Source organism: Tenebrio molitor, chromosome 1, assembly GCF_963966145.1.
Source record: "Tenebrio molitor chromosome 1, icTenMoli1.1, whole genome shotgun sequence".
Taxonomy (NCBI): Eukaryota; Metazoa; Arthropoda; class Insecta; order Coleoptera; family Tenebrionidae; genus Tenebrio; species Tenebrio molitor.
The window spans coordinates 7,877,389-7,897,666 of record NC_091046.1 but is presented as its reverse complement, the minus strand read 5'-3'; the positions used below and the strand labels follow the sequence as shown (position 1 = coordinate 7,897,666).

The 20,278-nt window shown below is 37.3% G+C and overlaps 1 protein-coding gene across 1 annotated transcript in view; it reads right to left on the bottom strand.

The window, feature by feature from the left end:
• Positions 1-15,586, bottom strand: part of klu (klumpfuss) — a 53,063-nt gene extending 37,477 nt beyond the window's left edge. The window contains exon 1 of the mRNA XM_069045563.1: positions 15,329-15,586. The gene's annotated coding sequence lies outside the window, so the exon portion shown is untranslated. The remainder of the gene's footprint in view (positions 1-15,328) is intronic.
• Positions 15,587-20,278: the final 4,692 nt, after the last annotated feature.

The window sequence follows — 20,278 nt, the reverse complement described above, 5'->3', positions numbered from 1 at the left end:
ACAAGTTTCTCATCATAACAAAACACCACCTTCATATTTATCTTAATATTTATTATAAATTTATGACTTTTACTAATCTACCTTGTATTAGCGATACGACAGTTACATACCTATTTTTTTACTAATACTTTTTTCAAAAGTGTAATTGAATATTGAAATTTCTTTAGAAGGAAGAGACTCCGCATGGAGTCACATTTGGACCGCTCCATTTCAAGGTTATCCCTATTGTGGCAACATCCACCTCTGATAATTTAGAAGAGTTGGATATTTGGATATGTCAATAGCCCTGGGCCATCGGTAATTGGCAATTAAATTTTTATACTTACATCACGACCGGAATAGCCAAAACGAATAAAAAATTTATAGCACCGATGGGCGGCGCCGCGTTTTTTTTTCCCGGACAAGTAAATGCAACAACACATTAGGGCGTTCCGAAACCGACGCACCTACAGATGTGTTTTGTGCAAGTAAAAAAGTGATTAAAGCGTTTTTTACACGAGGATAACCTATAATACTACAAGGACAGTAGCACCGTGGTCCGTGGTATAATTATAAGGCGACCTGATTGATGTAATTTTAGTTGGCTTTCCACCATTAATCTTGAAATTTTGACACGTGTCTCGCGGTAAAAAAATGGTTTTTGTCATTATTTTAAGAGTGCAACGAATCGATTCCGACGCCGTTTCGAAAAAGTGTCGCCGAAGAATCCGATCCGGTGGAAATCGATACGGATGGGTCGCGTCCCTGCCACCAATCAAGAACTACCTATTTTAATGCGGACTCGAGCAAAATGCATCAGATAAGCCCACGCAGAAATTCACGTTGGCACTTTGAGCAGTAAAACAAAAAAGATAAAGATGTTAATCTACATAATAGTGGTAATTTATATAAACCAGGTGAGTCAAAACAGAGCTGTCAGGACTAGACACCCATAAAATTTTTCAGTTTTTGCAGTGTCTCCGCACGCCTACAAATTACATGTGTCGTCTGAAATCGCGGCGTATGGCGTGGGTAATGGCGAAAAGTACCAAGAGAGTTATTGTTTGATGTATGTGACAGATGAACATGGACTAAAACAGTGACGCAAATGTTTTACATAACATGTCACAACTACACCTGGCTATTTGGTGGAATCGCGCCGCATTCTCAATAGTATAAATTTAGTACAGACGCACCCGAATAGAAACACTTTGACCGACTGCCATGTGAAAAATATCTCATCAGCTGTGCGCAACTTCGGTATTTACGAAAACAACGACGAATAAATTAGGACCTCTGCGATGTTTTGACATCATCGCGTGGACGATTTGCGTACAGCTAGGACGAAAAATACCATGGTGTAATCGGCCAACTCACGTGACCGCAACCGCTTCCATCTGTCGACAGTCGAAGGAACGACTCCAGCTCCTCGATACTTGTGCTAGGGCTGGTCTAATCGTAGAAAAAAAGAAAAGTTCCAGTTGCTCTTGTCACTTAAAAAAAAAGACGAAGCGCGTGATTGGTATTTATTGGCGTCAATAAACGGAAGTGCTGTCGTTTTGTTCGGAAAACGTCGAAAAGCTTGAATTATCGCTGTGCGCAGAGTGGTGAGCTTAATGAAGACGTTGGGAGATTTTGCGGTGGGTGCGGCGGCAAAAGAAAAAATCGGTTTAAAAACAGAAATCAAAAAGTGGTGGGATGAGCACCTTTTCGCGACGTCAAAGCTCAGCAAAAACAAACATCATGTCAACACATTAAGTTTCAAACCTACACCTTAGATGTAATTTCTAAGCGCGGACATAAAGAAACACTTGCGTCAATGTTATCTGATTTTTGTACCTACTTGTTTAATGTGATCTTTCTCTTTTAGTTGTAAAATATTATCGACAATATATCTCTCGACGGTGTTGGGCAACAAATGAACTTGTTAGAGAGTCCGACGAAAATGGTATTAGCCGACAAAGGCTGAAGAGCTCGGGTTCTTTCACAGATTTTAATTCAAAAAGTGGTAAAAAAGAGATTTCTTAATTAATTCATTTATTTTTTATTACTAAACTTGGGAAATAATCAGGAGTATACTCCAGTATAAACTTTACTATATTATTAACAATCACTGGAACTGACTAACTGTAAAATGCTACTTTTTGGAAATGTCAAAAATTGGACAGTTTTACTGTTAATGATAATATTCTGGAACTGTTTCTTCTTCACTTAATTTATTGAATTATTTGTCACACTGTTCACACACTTAAAAAATTTTGGGAAGGGATGCTAGTAACGAAAAATGAAGCAAAAATTTTGACCAGGTGCTAGAACATAGTTTCCTTGGAGAATGGTTAAAAACTCAATATTATTTATTTTACTAACAATGTTATAAAATGTGATAAATAAAAAATAGTTATTTATGCAACAAGTGAGTAAAGTAATACTTTTTTTACGAGAAGGAAAATTTGCCGCACGAGGGTAGCGAGTGCGCAAATCCGCCGAGTAAAAAAAAGATACTTTACTAATGAGTTGCATACAAAATATTTTTGGCGCGCGTAAATTTAGATAACAATTTTTTCGACACTCTTTTTTCTCCTGTATGAACCCGTGGACCTCGTTTTACTGGCGTTTTAAATTGGCCCACTCATCCCAAAAAAAATCCCAATTTACATACGAACTCGTTAAAAAAACTACTAATAATTATGAATGAAAAATTTTATATTTGCCTTAAAAAATGACACGCTACGGCACTTTTTTTAAAGCAAAATGCATGCAAAAATGAACTGCTATGACACCTTTTTTAAAGCTTCTTGACCGATTTAAAAATCACATATTTTACGAATGAAAAAACTTGCACTTTTTTTGACGGACGTTAAAAAAATCAAATTAGCTTTCAAGAGATTGCAGTAAAAATTTTGCAAACATTTTGGCTAATTTAGAAAAACCTATTTTAACGAAATTGAAAAAAATTCCAAAATGTTTATTTGAAGGACAACAGTATTCTAGAACTGTTTTCGTATTTCTCACATGATTGCTTAAAGTATTTGCCAAACTTAAGTTTAAGTTTTAATTAATTATTATACATACTTCTATTTTCAAGAAGATGACTTTTATAATCACGGACGTCGAATACGTTTCCAAAAATTTTGCCCAGTTTAGATTTGCTACTTTTATAGGTGTTGGATTTTCTCATGGGCTATAAGCTCGGCTATAAGTCATATCATCTGTGCAAACGATGAATATCGGTCTAAGTAGACGCTACAAACCGACCGGAAAACATCGTTATTCGTTACGTCAGTGTCGTCTCTCTTTCATAAACATTCATGTAAAATAGTCAACGTTTTCAGTTTTCATTTACAGATCCTTCACTGGTTACGCCTTCGTGCAGATATTTCCAAGGTCACAGCCCATGAGAGAATCCAATATAGTATTTTGGAGCTGATATCGTATTCCTACACTTTACTTCTTAAATCTACTGCAAAAATATGTAGTAAACATATGGTTGAGGAACAGTTAGTGTTAGTGTTAGTGTTAGTTTAAGGGTCAAATTAACTTGCAACAAAGTCATGTGAAACTATACGTTGAAACTAAACTAAAAATTTAAAATTGCAATAATACCAGCTGCCAGAAAACTATCTACTTTTTTTAAATTGTTTAGGCGCCTTTAGGCACCGCGTCTACCTTTCGATAGTAATAAAATCAAATCAAATCAAAATTAAAATAATAAAAAATATTGTATTGTTGTATTGACAACTCTTAATTTTTTTTTCAAATTGCAAAATATTTTCTAATTTCAGATTATATCATGCTCAATCGCAATACAGAACAGGAGTTTGCTGTCGGTGATTTTCAGACGTGATTCTGGTTCACCTGAATCAATTCAGTCAGTCAGTTTACCTTTATAGTTTTCTGAGTAATTTTTTTTTTAACAATGAGTCAATTGTCGTTTTGTGAGACGCTTTGTCCCCCATCGCGGACCCTTTAGTCGCTCCATTACAATAAAATTGTCAGATCCAGTTTTCCCGTGTGGGCTTTTATGGCCCGACTTCGCCACCCATTTTTCCTCAAATAAGGAACTGAAACGTCGACCGCAAAAACCTTGGCTGTTTCAGATCGCTTTCAGATCGGCTTGACCTGGAAGGTACCTGAACGGTTTCCTCCAGACAAATGGTTTATCAAGACCACTCGTCACTCTCTATGAGACATCAAACGTTCTCGCAACATTCAATAATCTCGTACCGGCATCGAACGGTAAAAAAAGTCGAGCACGATTTGTCGCAATTCTGTTCGAGCGCGCTTAATGACCGCGAGTGCGGCGAGAGAAATGCGCAAAGTAAATAAGAAAAAGGAAATAATGAAGCGACAAAAAAGCTGCACGGTCGATCATCCGCCTGGCGATTTTTACAGCGGCGCGTTTACTATGAAAGCTCGTAAATATTTCAGCGCTCATTCATCGAATCAATCGAAAAGCGATGAAATACTGAACGGCCGTAAACGGCGTTTTATGGTGCAAAAAAGGCGAGCGAACCCTTGCGTTACGTCGGCCGATTTATGGGGACGACGCTTTAGCGCGGGTCACCCCGCCGGCTGCCTTTTAAATTCCCCGTCAAATAGATTGCACATAAAGAAATGAAAAACAAAATGTGTCATAGTCTGATTTAAATAGAATACAAGGCGAAAATACACCATTTTCCTTTAAATATAGCCGTGGTAATTTCAAAACAACTTATGTAATAAGTTTGGGATAGTAATTTCCGCTGATAGTCTAATTAATGGTGGTCGGTAGTTGCGCTAAATATTTAATTAATATACGACAAACAAAAAACGCCGATAAATTGAATTGATTAAAAATATAAAAAAGTGGGTGTAACAGGACAAGCTATAAACGTGTCGAAATAAAAATATGACCTCCCACACTGCGGTTTACACACTTCACTCCTTCGAGTCATTAGCATGCTAAACGTTACTAGCTCTTACCATAAATGTTTATGTGTTATGTTTGCTTAGGTGCTAGCGGTTCGTCCTCCGAAGGTTGCGCGCTGTTTGAACATGTTGACCGTGCAGTACCCAAGACAAATACCTGGGTAAATGCATTCGGTTTATTTTACTTTTATAGCCGGCGGTGTATTGTGCAACGTGCGCAAACACTCGACCCTCAGATTCGTACGTCTGCGTTACGGCGCGATTCGGTGAAACGGCCTTAATCGCTCCTTCCACACGCTAATTACCGTCGGCGTTGCGTTGCGGCGAGTCGCGGACCAACACAGGTGTGTCAATCAGTTTTTTCTCCGACTCGATAAATATTTAATTTCCAGTTCGGTTCCGAATTGGCAGCCTCTCTGACGAGGGTGAGATCGTAAATAACGCAACGATCACTATTGACGGAACATGTATCGCTAATTTTCCAGGAGTCCATTAGCGACGGAAAGTACACAGCGCAACGTAAAAACGCTGTTTATTCAAATGACACACCTTCCAAGGACCGAACCGCCGCCGATGAACTTTTCCGGAGCGCCGCCGCAATCAAAGCGTTATCTCGGCGAAGAGTGTCACTCAAATTTTACCTTAATTAATATTTATTACGACTTAATTGCTTAATATTTATATTAATATTTATGCAATTTAATTTTTGCATGTTAAGTATGCTGTTGACTTTGACCGAACTGCTTTACATAACACCCGACAATGCTCCGGGAGAACCGGAGGCCACTTCCGAAACTGGACCATCGCGGATTAAATTTTCGATCGACTGGAATTCGAGTAACGTTCGCTTTTAGAAAACTGTTCCGCCGGAATGCGCCACATTCTAGCCATTAGCGAACGGGCGAATTCGACTCGGATTCCGATGCTATTTATCATAAGTCATCATCGCTAAACCCTTTTACGGATATTGCGAAAGCACACGTGAAATAATAAATCCAACCCTCGGCCGGGATTTATTCGCTCGCGACCGCTCGAAATGCGCAGTTTCTGCACACGAGCCGTCGATAAAAAGTCATTTCTGGAATTCGCTTTTAATATTGCGCCGCCGGCGTGGTTGCGTTAGCGTAAAGCGTCGCTTAATGTTTCGTCGTGAATTAAGTCGCCAGAGCGGAGGCGGCGGTCGGGGGTTACGGTTCGCGACCCTCGAACAGACGCTCGCCCTCGCACGGGTCGATACTGATGAAAAATTTACGACGGGCAGAAACCTCCCAAAGCGGCTCACATAAATTTATTTAACTCGTTTGACACATTAATAAAGGATAATCCAAATAGAATTTTTCCAATTTAAATGCTAAAACTTGACGGGACGGTTTTACGGCTCCCGGTCGGAGGCAGAGTCTCCACCGAACGGCAACAACCTCAAAATAGTCTCCAACAACATAATTTGCAAAGTAAACAGTGCCAAAAAGACTATCGTACAATATTAAATTGGTGCGGTTAGGCAACCAACAATACACCAAATATAATTTCAAAAAAATAAGATCCTCACGTTGTGATTTATTTATTATTAAAGTAACAACCACAACACGTTGAGAAGCTGAACAACATAAATGGCAACATTATATGTACTAAGTCGTAAAAAATCAGATAACGTAATTTTTTTGAAAAATTGCGGTACAAGGAAGAAATCTCAAGAAAGCTTTTGAACACTCGAAAGTGGGAGGACGGTGTGATAGACCATTGTTTCAAAATGTTGGAGAAACGGTTTCGTAAATTGGAATTGTGTCCCGAACAATCTGATCTGTCAAAATGTGCAGGACGTCGCCATCATTAATTATCTAAAGAAACTGGGTGTAGACGATCGTTTACGCAATTTATAAAAAAGTCCACTTTTATCTGAAAACACGATCGGATTTATTGGGAACGGACCGAATTGAACAATTTTGGTGAGCACAAGTGGGAGTTATCGCACCATTTCGCTAAAAAATGTATCGATCAAATTACAACGAAATTATGAACAGAGTTAAATGTCAGCGTTCATTAGTTCACATTTATCTTGTATTATCACGCGAAGCGAAAGCACCGCCTCTCCTTAAAAGGATTATCGAGAAAATTGTCAAAGCGACATTTTTCGTTGGACCAGGAAAACTCGACTGGACGCATGTCTGGCAATTTTGACGTGTCATCGTGGAAGCGAGCACGTTTCGAGTTGTTTTCCTCCATTTGTTTACAGTCAAACACTCGACCTCTCGGCTACTCCACACAATTAAGGAAAAATCAATAGAATCGAGAGACGGGGATGGAGCTCTTATCCGCCACCGCATCCAGCGGTGTCTCCGGCGCTCGGGAAATTGCGACATCCCAGAATTTGCACATCACGCCGCCAATTCGATTTCCCATCGAGGAGGCGGTCGAGCAAAAAGCGGAGGTACAAGCAAATTGTGTGAACAACTCTTCCTATATGCTTTGCGGGACGTGATGGACGACTCGGCGAAGACAAATTGACATTTTCATCGGTTCCCATGGCGAGTCGTCGGTCGCATTTTATTAATTACGGGCGAGGACGCATCCGCGGAGGATCACGATTCGGCCAAGAAGTCGCCGTGGACTGAATAAAAATCGACAAATCAAAATGCGTGAGGCGGTAGCGCTCGCGGACGTCCATCTGGTTTCGGTGAGCGAAGACGAGACGAGATTCGAAATGGGCCGTTGAATGGCGATTGTTTAATTGGGGGCAGAGTCGGCGTGTTCGTTTTGGGCGAAGAGAACGTCGGGGTCGGAGATCGGGGCTAATGACGACGTAGAGGTGGTGTTGATTGGCGTTGTTGCCCAAGGAGCCGATTCCGGATCGACGGGCGAGCGGAGTTGCATCGAGCAAACTATTAAATGAAGTCATAAATATAAATTCCTCCGTCTGCCTACTACAAAGGGAAAGACGTGATTCAAATTATTTCCAAGATAGGAGCTCGTATCGGCGAGGTAGATCATCATAATAAATCAATATTTCGTGTTAAATTGACTACGGCTACCTACACGGTTACTACACTTTCCAGTTAATTACTACCACTAATAAATACAGAAATAAAACAATATAAAAACCGCCTGCCCAGGTACGACTGTTGTGGGTAGGTTCGGTCGTGATTTAATGGCGAAATAATTCCTTCCCTGTGCCCACTTGTTGCCGCGGCGGGCCCCTCTAGCCCGCTTTTGAAAATCGCCGTTTTTCCACTTTTTCGACATTTACCAAACGAAAAGTGAAAGTGCTAATGCGCGGCGGCGGCCTCACAATGTCGATTTGAACATTCTTGAAGGCGGATTTGGGTCAAAAAGTCGCGAAGCAGCCGTTTTACTCACCCGTCCTGTTCGGTATGTAAATGGGTGTACATATATGCCATACCCGTTGGATGGGTCTAGAAGAGATGGCTTTTTCCGACTGGCTCCGAAAAAATTTCACCTGATCCTCCGAGACGGAGCGATCGCCGAGATACACCACCACGCTTCATAAACAAACCGAACAAAAGGTCCTGCGGATTCCTCCCAGAATAGGATTGTTGCCGCAGGAGACGTTATATTTATGAGGTAGCGCTTTTATTACGCACTTTCGACCAGGACAAATGGCACGACACGACGTTTTCGCCGCGACGTTTCGACTCCCAACACAAATACACGTTCGGGTTCGATTGAGGCGCAGATTCCGGATTCCGCATTGTCGGGCCGGACAACAGGCTAAAGTGGCTTAAGCCGGGTTTGCATTTCGGACAAAAGTGTGGCTTGAGACAGGTTTCGGATTCGTTTCGAGCGGTAATGCAGGAGATGCGACGAGCGCCTGCAGCGCCATCGGGTGCCTCAAATCTACATTTTATGGGTGTACCTGCACGGATTACTGAAAACAAAACAACACTGTTTTGTTGCCGTCGTTATTATTTTGTTTCATCGATTATTTTAAAAATTTTATTGCTCGCTTGAAGCATTCACCAGAAGATAACTTCCAACGAAAAGAAATCTTTGCTCCTTTTCGAACAAAAATTTTACAACAACATGGTTTTGGGTATTGTGCTTTTGCTTTACGTGTACCTCATAAAATTTTATAAACTCCCCTTTACCGCAAGAATGATGGTTGCGGTAAACACAGCCACACTGTATAATTTATGATACTATAAAAGTGAACTCAAACTTCTTTGTAGGTTTAGTTATTTTAGAGAAAAATTCCACTCTTGCACTTAAGTGTAGGATTATAACTAGTGTTTAAGTTTGTACTTGAGCACTTTGCATTCGGAACTCATTTAGAACGGTTAAATCGAAAATTTTGTAAATTATTCAATTCTTTGTAATAATTGACCTAAGAAAGTTTTGTTATTTTAAGGAAACAACGCTTTGGTACAAAAACAAACACATGTTCTTTCTTTTGCAAATTGTTCCAGGCTTAGGAAATTCCCTTTCTGTATAGATAGATCCATCTGAAGTGTTCCATAGTGTGCGAGAAAAACGATTTTGTTTACATTAAAAAATGTTTATCAGATAACACCGCCCAACAAAAATGTATTCGTTGCATTTTCTTGTATACGTGAAGTATACTTTGGGAGTTTGGAGAACATAAGTGTTGCTTTAATTTTTGATTCGATAATTGTTGCTTTTCCTTATTTTCTTCTCGTTCTTTTTTTTAGACGCATCTTTATTTTTGAAGTGAAAACTTCTTTAGGGACACACATGCATTTTATTCCACGCGACACGCTAAAATCGTTCGCATCACGCTAAAACCGTTCGCAGCAAGCTAAAACCTCGGGAGTCGAGTTTAGTGGGGCGAGTTAGAAGCAGTCAACTGTGAAAAATGTGTAAAAATTTGTATAGTTACATTTTTTGTTCTGGTTGCAATTCACCGTTACTCATTTGTTCGTGGTCCTATTTTGGCATAATTATGGACAATTTTATCCACACCGTGTATATTTCATTACCGTAAAAGGATCGACCACAATCTGCCCGATGGTATTATCGACAAATTTAAATTGAAACCAATTATTGCGTCTGTTTAATCTGGCCGACAGATAGTCCCCGATTATTCATTTTTTAAATATGCATAACTAACGCGCCAAAAATTATAAATAATAACACCACCAACATAAACATAATTAAGATCATTAAATTTTAGGATGAAGTTGGACGAGAAATTTGCATTTAACTTTAATTAAGCGAATAGCTGAAAGCGATCATTATTGCTGAAAACGTCTAAGCGAGCGCCAATCGATTGGGCCGAAATCCGTGCGACTGAAATTCCACGGTTCCGACTAAAATGACGTCAACTTCGAGATTACAAACGGTGTCACGTTGGTCTGCATCATCGCGCATAATTTATTCCCTTGCAGAATTTATTGTTTCGAGAGTCTTTCCATCGCTTTCGAAAGGTATTTGAACAAGTGTGACAAACTGGTACACCTATTCGGCGTGTCTGGAACTGCGGCTTTCGACATTTTCAATCTGATATTGTGTTTGTCGTGTTATACATGGCAAATGGCGCGACTTCATATTAGGCCATATAAAAATTGCTCGCAGTTGTTGTCAGGTGTTGAAGAAAGTCTAGTGTGATCTTATACGTATAGTGTAGGTATAATGTAATTTCTTATTTATATAGGTACGTCACACTTGATAGATGACGACAATTATTAAACATGACAGCGTCGATTACTTTGATGCTTATAAAAATATTAAAATTTATTATTTAGCCTCACCAAAGTACAACCGCATCGCCGCTATCGTAGATTGTACATTTTGTATTACACTGCTCCTTTTGGTAACGAGGGCAATTTGAATAACGGCCGATTCTGCACCAGATTAGAAATGCTGGAAAACCGAGGGCGGCGAAAATTTAGTGCACGCGAGGAAATCGCGTCGAATATTATCGAGACAAAGCGTTTTGCAGGAATTTTGTGGGGCCAACTGTCCGAATGTAAATTGTTCGAGAGGTGCCACTACTAAATCATCACTGCGGGTATCTAAGACGTGGAATAAATACAAAAAAACGAGCGAAAGTCGACGATTGCGTGTTACGCATAACAGGTTTTTGTGGCACTTGTAGCCAAGAAGATATAATTTACAATAATAGATGGAAAGAAACGATCGCTTTAAATGCGGATTTGATACAGAGTTGTTTTTTAGCATCTCGTGTTGGGTGGGTCACTTGTTTTTGTGTTTGCGTTTAAAAAGTTAAATACGTGTTGTGGCAACGCGCGTTCCAAAATATTTCTCCTACTCAAAAAAGTCGAGGTAATTTGGCCGACACGAAAAATATAAAAACATACTTTTCGACAGTTTTTGTTCCAATTAGCGCTTAAAAAGGTGAGCTAGAATTATTGTTTTCTGAACAAAACTCTTGTCTGTTTGTCCCAATGAAGCTCAACAGTTTTTTTTATCAGAAACACGCTACATATTTATTGGGGAACTCTTCAACAGTATAGTATAGTACAGTAACAGTACAAATCAATGCATTTTCATGATTAGCAGCAATTTTGTTTTTCAAAGAGACATTCGATAAATTTTTGAAGTGCTTACTACACAAATATAAAATAGTATATTATGATATGAGTCTTATAGGACGCATTTTATCGCACGACGAGCGTAGCGAGGAGTGCCCTAAAGGATAAGTGCGATAAAATGCCTTATAAACGAGATGTCATACAGTATTTTTTATACTTTGCCACTTTTTCAATGAAAAAAAAAAATTCAAAATTTAAAACCGTTAAAGTTGAAAGATTCCACCCAAGGTCACGTCTGCGGTCTGCCGCGACACCACAGTATCCGTCAAAATTAAAAAATTAAATTTCACTATTTTCAGTATTACATATTATTATATCACGCCTTTTCCTATTACGATACGCAAAACAATATCGTAATAGCATCAGTACGAACGCAAAGTAGAAAAATACTATTTTGGTGCATTCCGATGATTAGAAAAACGTTTTAAAGAAAAGTTCATCAAGTAGCCTTTGACTTTTTCAGAACATTGTGAAGTATGTCTTAGAAGATCAATGACAAAACTGAGGTTAGGATCATGTTAAGAAGTGACATTTTTGACTAAATTTATTTTATATGTAATGTGAATGCCAGGTCATCAAAAAGATTTATTATTAGAGCAGGACATGTCTCTGGTTACATCTTTGGTAACATTGAACACAAAACCTCTTAATTTGACGAAAGTAGCAGCGATGTGTACACTGTAAAATTTTAGGTTAGATGTGTTTTTTGTGTTGAAAAAATTAAATGCACACCAAGACAATTTTAAAATCATAGAAGATGTTGAAAATGTTGACCACCTTCATCGATACATTTTAAAACTCTACTATGAAAATTTCTCTTTACTGTATGTTGACCAAATTACCAACAGGTGTTTGAAAAACACAATTTTTTAGGTAGGACCATAGGAAAAAGCCACACGGTGTCAAATCACAGGAGCGTGGAGGCCAAGGAATTTCTGCATTTCGACTAATTATGTGATCATCAAAAAATTCTTTATTTTTATGAAAACCATCGTGAGATACAAAAAGCGAATGTTGTTTACTTGTGAAAGCAGTTGATTTATTATAATTCCACGGAAAGCGAAACTCAATTAACAAAAAGACGTTACACTGGCAAAACACAACTGACATCTGTCAAAGAAAGCATCATCAATTTTCCCTCTATTTTCTTTCATCAAAAAGTCGTAGCCAACTTGATGAACTTTTCAATTGAACACCCGTTATGTATATTTGAGAAACTTAAAGAAAATTGTTACTTAATTACAAATACAAAATACATAATACAAAATAAATAAACAGAAATGTAGAAATTTTGAGAAATTGGAATTGTTCGAAAAAGATTTAGATTTAATTTTTTTCGTTGTATCTGTTTTTGAAAAATTAAGAAAACTTGTAGGTATTTAAAGTACAAATACAAAATGTATGAATTTAGTGCAAAACCATATTTTTAAGTGTCACTGAAAACTAAAATAAATAAAATTTAGAACGTGTGAGTACATATGTATATCTACTTAAAATGATTAAAAATCGATAGCACCACTAATTTTGTTTGTGTAATTTTAATCAGTCTCACACTAGATTTGAAGTAAATTAAAAATAAAAATGAAGAATACAATAGAAAAAATGTTTAAAACTGAATTCGTTCAAAAGTGCGAAAACTTTATCTACTTTTTAGACTTAATACACTTGGTTTTTATTGATAAAAAGTAAGCAGGAACTAATAAACCAAATTAAATTTATGAACACCAATTACCTAGATTAAAGTATTTAAAAAGAGATAAACACACATTACGTTTGTTCTTGATGGTTACAAAAAACCTAAACCTATTATTTATTTATTGCGCATCTACTCGTAACGCGATACTTTTATTATAATTTATCAATTAAAAATTGACATTTTGTAATTTTAAAATAAACATTATGTATTTTTTAATTTATACAAGTAAAGTTATTTGCAATGTAATTTGAAAACAGGCGTGCACGTACTGCATTTTTAATAATAATGGTGGTAATTACATACGTTGAAAAAAACCGTGAGATATAGACAACATAAATAATTATTTTAATTTACCGTAATTAACACGATTAGTTGTATTAAGTGCATTATGCAATATGTAATTTTATTGTCCCGTTTTTATGTTAAATTGTAATTGTGGCATTTTCTTACAGAGTGAAGAAATGAATTCGTTGGAAATTGTTCACCTTGTCGAAACTCATTGACTCAAGAGTGTCTACGGATACTTCCTGTCAATTCAAATTCAACGAGCATTTTTGCCATCGTATTTACACATCGTTCCGTATTGTGTTTCTATTATCAAAGAAAACGGAACGTGTTTCTTAAAACTGATCACAACAATACTACTGACTACTATAGCCGATTCAAGTTTTACAATTTGTGATCCAGCCACTTTTTTTTTTTCTCTAAAATAAAAAACAACTTGTTCATGCATGATTGGCAATAAAAGACGCGTTTCTAATTAATTAAAAAAATATATAAAAACCCGACACAACACTACAATTTTTATTGATTTTTACTTAAGATAAAAATCGTGTAAAAACCATTATTTCGGCAATTAAATTTCGAAAAACGATTTTTCGAAAGCAGTTCCAGGAACGTACTATCGCCAGACCGAACTCCAATTTAAATTATTTTATAATATCAGATAGCATCAATTTTTTACGTGTTCCGTTTATTTTAAGTATATGCTGTTTTAGGTTTTTTTTTTGGTCGCAGCGGTACTACTTAATCTACGAAATTATCTACATATTTGGTTTAAGGCGAAAAATATATCGAGCAGTGACCAGCGTATGGGTTTGAGCAAGTCATAAGTCGACTTCTTATAGACCATAACAGTATGTCAATGATCTTTGAGAATGGGCCCAGATACGATCTGGCTACCGGTCCTTTGATTGTTTATATCTAGCAGTCGTTAAATACTAATAACCTCTTTGTCTCCGTATGACACACTTATCACTAGCTCGTAATCACTTTCTGGTGCAGTAATTAAAGAAACTGGACACAGGTGGTCCCGAATAGCTTGGCACAGACCGGACTCGTAACGGAGCACAAGTTTGATGAAAAACCAATTACCGAACAATAAAAGTACCACGGAATGATTTATTGTTGACGCTTTTTTAGAAAGTCCGTAATTATCGTCGAGTTTTCCTCGATGCACCGGCGATTTGCATAAAAATATTCGGACCGCGGAGGTGGTACCGGGAGGTACTTTTCGCACTGCGACTTGTGTAAGTCATAATAAATTATGGAGAAAGAAGCACCAACTGTTTAAGCAAAAATTTGAGATAAAATTATTTAACTTTGATATAAATCCAATTGTCCACACCTTCAGCACCTAATTTTTATCTATCTGACTATGGTTTGCAGTCTGTGCTAACATTATAACAAAGTTAAAATGGCGTCGCAGATATGTCAACAATTTGTCGAGTTCAATGTTTTCGTGTTCTGCTACGTTCGGTCTTTCGTAATTCGTTCTCACACTTTACACTTTTCTGATAATTGTATTTCTGGTTTATCTTCGGCGATGCAAGTTATGGAATTAAAAATTGAAATCAACACGCGAGAATTAATTGGTGGATCACGCCGAAATCAGGAGTGACGCACTTCGAAATCGATCCGAAACAGTAGCCCTCGTGTCGCTTTTGCAAAAAAAATCTTGCAAATGATGCATCTATCGTGTTACACTTCCGCCGAACAAGATCGAGCTAATAATAAGTTTTATGATTTGCGGGTCACATCGTCTTACATAACAGCACATGTCTCGGGCGAAATTTCCGAATTGATGATGTACAGGGTGGCGGCGAGATTTTCGAAAAACGCGTCGACGTCGGAAAATTCCGCGGAAAGAGCGCCAGTAAATAACGACCGAGGACAAATAATAAATAAAAAGTGATGAGGTGAGTGCGAGGGTACTTACCGAAAATATAGAAAACCACAAAGAAAACGTCAACTATAGTACTTAAACGAACAGAAGCACCGAATAAGGCGTAAACAAATAAAACCAAACAAAAACGACTAAATTCGTCACTAACAAGTGTCACATCACTGGGATTATCACTGGTGATTCGCGCATTGAAAAGGATTACGACTCGACAAGTCGAAGTGGAGTAACGTTCTCACCAACCTAGTGTCGGATGCCGACTGACGTTTGGTACGACCAAAGCACCCACTGGTGGAGTGGTGGGCAAGCGGCGTTGATTCGTTAGTCGCAGATCTGCCTCCGCGGGTGTCTTTCTTCCCCACCACCCACTTCGGAAGAAAGAAGAGGCAATTGCACTCGCTTTTCCTGCTGCTCGCCGAATTCGCGGCGCGGCCACTCTGACGAGGAGACGGCGCTCGCCCTTTCTTCACGTCGATAATCCACGGTAGCCAACGGAAAAACTGTACATTGTCATTTTTTAATACGGTTCATCTGCGGTAAATATAGTCGTTCGTTGCGAGATCGTATCGGAGGCCACTAATAGGCAATCAATAGACAGGAATGTCTGCCCATTAGGCGGGTTAATAAACGCTGGACGTCGTGGGAACACGACAGGGAAATTCCCTTGATGAAATGGGAGGAGGGTTGAGGGATTTTTCCGAAGAACATTGCTCGATTTGACGCTTCGCGGGGAAACGAGAACCGAAAGCTTTTCAGTTTCGATCATTTTTGTTATTTACTTAAGCGCACAATTACAGTTACCTACCATTTATTTTTGTTTGTTCTGAGTGCTTTCCTCGATGTCGTGCTGTGCTTACCTATACATTATTGCCAGGATTAATTATGCTAACATAATAGTACGTTGTTTTATTATTCTTAGAACTAGAGTAATAAGCAATGAATTTGCGGGAAGGTCACACCCCGTCGAGAAGTAGATTTGATTTTGTTATAAGCGAAACGGTGAGTTTTTGAATTCTTACCAGTTAGGAATTAACAATTGGACCATTAAAATAACAAATTAACTTCTTTTCAGGTCCATCTCTTTATTTCTCGCCCGGCGAGAACGCTATTTTCTTAAAAATTCGTTTCCTTATTAGGGGACAATAAATTACAGTGACATCTGAAACAGTGTAATACGTGCGTTTGGTTTTTAACATTTCGAAAAATGATGCTGAACAGGATAAAATATTTTGGTGAAGATGATTTGCTTTTAAATTTCTTGATTAGGTAAACGAGTTAATATTTATGCGAAATGTAAAATAAGTAGGTAGGTAAATATGTAACCAGGATAAAATAATGGAGATAAAATGTAAAAATGTTAATATAAAAATCTTCGTGGAGATAAGTGAATTATTGTTTGAATCATTCAAGTGATAATTTCACCTAATCTAATAAATAAACAAATTTACGTCCGACGTAACGTTGCATCAGTTAGTATTATCAGATAAAATTCTCCAACCGAAGGATTGTCAAATGGAATTCATGAAATATTCACACATATCTCGTCTTCTTTTATTTCGTAGAATTCGATAGCTAGTAATTGGTTTTCAGAGAACAAATAAGTTAATCGTATTAAAAAACTATTTTTGGATAAATTGTAATATTTTTGACGAAACTGAGCGAAAAACCATTACAACGTGTGTTCAAAAAATGTGTGGTCTGATTCTTGCTTTTGTTTCCGCTAACGTGTGGCGTATACTCTACAGTGTGGAAACTACTTATGGAATAAATTCAGTAGATAGGTAATTCCAAAACTAATGACATTTGTCAAAAACGCTGACACAGGTCAATTTTTATTTTTCATAATGCTTATTTTAAGTTGCTTCACTTGTTCATGACGTCATCTATTTTTGAGCTATGACGTCACAGTCTGTTTTTTTAATGACAACCCCCACTTTTTTCTTCTCTTTCTGATATACCCCCCTACTGCCTAAACGATGAATGAAAAAAATTGGTACCTTACATAACAATTTTTTTGAGAAAATGACAAATTTTACTTCAAAAATTTAATTTAATTTTTAATGTAAAAATCCTTTTGAATTTATTCCATAAGTAGTTTCCACACTGTATAAATTTATACATTATAAATGTGCATCTAGAAGGCAATGGAAGTGTGAATGCACCTTTAGCTTTCTCACCAGAAAAGTAACTAACCATTGAAAAATAATGACAGTAATGACGAGCCCCAGCGACTGGCCTCCACTTTTAAGCTTAAAATGATACACTTTTGCTCAAAATTTGTTTATTGTTGATAAATTGCACGAAAAATACAAATTAATTGTTATAGCATATTTTCAGACTGGACAACATGGTTGGCAACCATAACAAAACAAAACACTAGATGCGGGTGTTTAGCCAGGGTTGCCAATCTAAAATCAGCTTCCACAGCCGCCTAAGATGCACATTTATAGTGAATTAAGTATAGCTTCGTCAGCTGTCAAAGTTTTAGTAAAACAAAAAGTGTGTAACGAAGGAGTGGAAGTGGACTATCATGAATGCATACTCCAGAAACTGTTCAAAGAATTAGGTAAATAATATAAAAAGAGTCGAGAATCTCAATTTGTGATTTATCGCAACAAAAGAAGGTATGGTAAAAATGAGGTTATGTATGAAGAAAATCACACACGAAATTATTTGAACACTTGTTACGTATTTTTTAATCAAAGAACCACAACACCGCAATTTACACCCAAAATAGAACTGACAACATTGTACACATTGTACACTTTTGTCATAGGGTGAAACTCTCATCATATAAAAATTGAGGTTAGGTATTAAAGGTCTCAGTAGCGCAGCTTGTTAATAAAGTTAATAACAACAAAGTAATTTGGGAGTTTAATAAATTTCTTACTTTGCGAGGCATTTTTAATAAGTTCAAATTTTAGCTGCGAGTTTGCGTACTTTCAAGGACATTAAAAATGACTGGCTGGTATAGCCAATAGATATCATTAAATTCCCTAAATTTAGTAAAATTTTATATTTAGAAACCTAAATCAACAGGTCGTGGTTCTTTGATTAAAAAATAGACTATACTTACACAGTTTGAGAAGTTTGTATTTACACATTCCTTAATGAAACATTTTGTTTTACTTTTGACTGTTGTCTGAAGACTGAATTTATATCGCTAATTTTAACTTAATAAAGCTTAAAAAAGCAGAACGAAAGACAATACTCGTTAATACGAATATAGTTACGTAAGTTGCGCGAGTTGTGCAGTTGGGGGTACATATTTTATATATATCTATTTAAGACACAGAAGAATAAAAAATTAAATAAAATATTCATCGTGATTTTGATAATTATTTGTTTTTAGAATCTTTGCGATTTTGCATTTTTGTGTTACTCACAACTGGTCAAAAAGCACAAATCCTCCGAATTTTGAAAAGCATCCGTTCATTCCGAAACAACAAGTTTTTGCATATTTTTCATATACTTACTTCACAATTAACAATTTAAAGTTTCCTCGTAATTACGAAATAAAAACATGATTAAATCATAAACGTAATTTATGAAGCCATAAGGAACAAATTAAAATACATAACACCACAAGAGAAAAAGATATACCGTTCTGTTGAACATGTCTCTGCCAACTGTTACATATTCTAGAACTGTTTGTGAAAACGCGACAATGCCACTTAAAAATTAATAATCAGATGCTGTAACTGCGTTCAACATTTTACAGTTTTCGTATAAATAGACCAAACAATTTGACGTCAAGCTTTATCTGCTAAGTACGTCACTGCCCCTGCAGTACTCTCCGACCCAATTTTGCAACGTTTAACGCAATGCGGTGCAAATTTAAATTGCAGCGTCCAGATTTTTGGGGTGCCGCTGATAAAAATGTTGCACTAATCTGAGCACGTAAAGTCAACAAGGTCAACCAATCAGTGCTCTAATATAAGTTAATTTGCGTTAAGTTTTATGATTGGTCGACCTTGGCCGCGACAGCATGGTAGTATGGTTTATTTTGTTTTTGAAGAGATTGCGCAAATTGCCCAATTTTTGCTCGTTGCAGAGTTTTAAAGACTGTTGCAAAATTCGCAACATTTAGAGAAAATTTAGAGAAAATTTAGGAGCAGTTGGTTTTCTAGCGGCAAATGACAAATAACAACTTATAAATCGGTACGACTTTGTGGCAAAGAAGAATATTTTTCTCAAGTGAAGTACCCTGACACACAGGTAAGTAGAATTGAACCCTACTTTGTCGTTCACACACAAGAGGGTGACTCAACGATTCTATCCAATTTATTACTCGAAAAAAAAAACGTTTTTGTTGTTACTGACAAAAGACAAAAATGCAATCTTTTTTATTGGTTGTTGTTTTTTTTTGGTCGTGTACTAGCAACAAAAAGACATGCATTTCCAATGACTCTGCAATAATAACACGTCAGGTAAGCATTTTTAAAGGTCCTGGACGAGCTGACTCAAGCTCGCATTGAGCAAAGTTTTAGAAGATTGTTTCCGCGGTTGCGGTTCAAGGAGACGAAAATTACAACAGAAGAAACCTCGTTTTGGGGTATAAAACGGCCTGACGTGCGCCGCTACCATAATTATCACCCTCGTTTCATTAATTCATTATTATAGTGAAGGTGGAGGAGGTAATAGGTTCAGAGCTGAGGGCAAATTTCCTTTTTTAATTGGTCTATAATTTTTTACGCAGCCATGTAATTTTGTTATTAGTGGTTCAAAAATTCTAGAGTATCAGAGTTGAGTTTCCCTTTTGTTGGATATTTCGCCAAGGGGTACCGGAATGTTGGACGAAGGCGCCCCGTAATGAAACCGCACTGACCACGACAAACCTGCGGGATGGGGGATAATGGAGGTATGACTCCGGTTTGGGGCAAATTAATTTGTGTAGTGGAATCAAACCCACACGAAATACTTAAGTGATTCATTAAATTTTTAACGATGCTCCTATCTCTTAATTATAAATCTGTTAATGAAAAG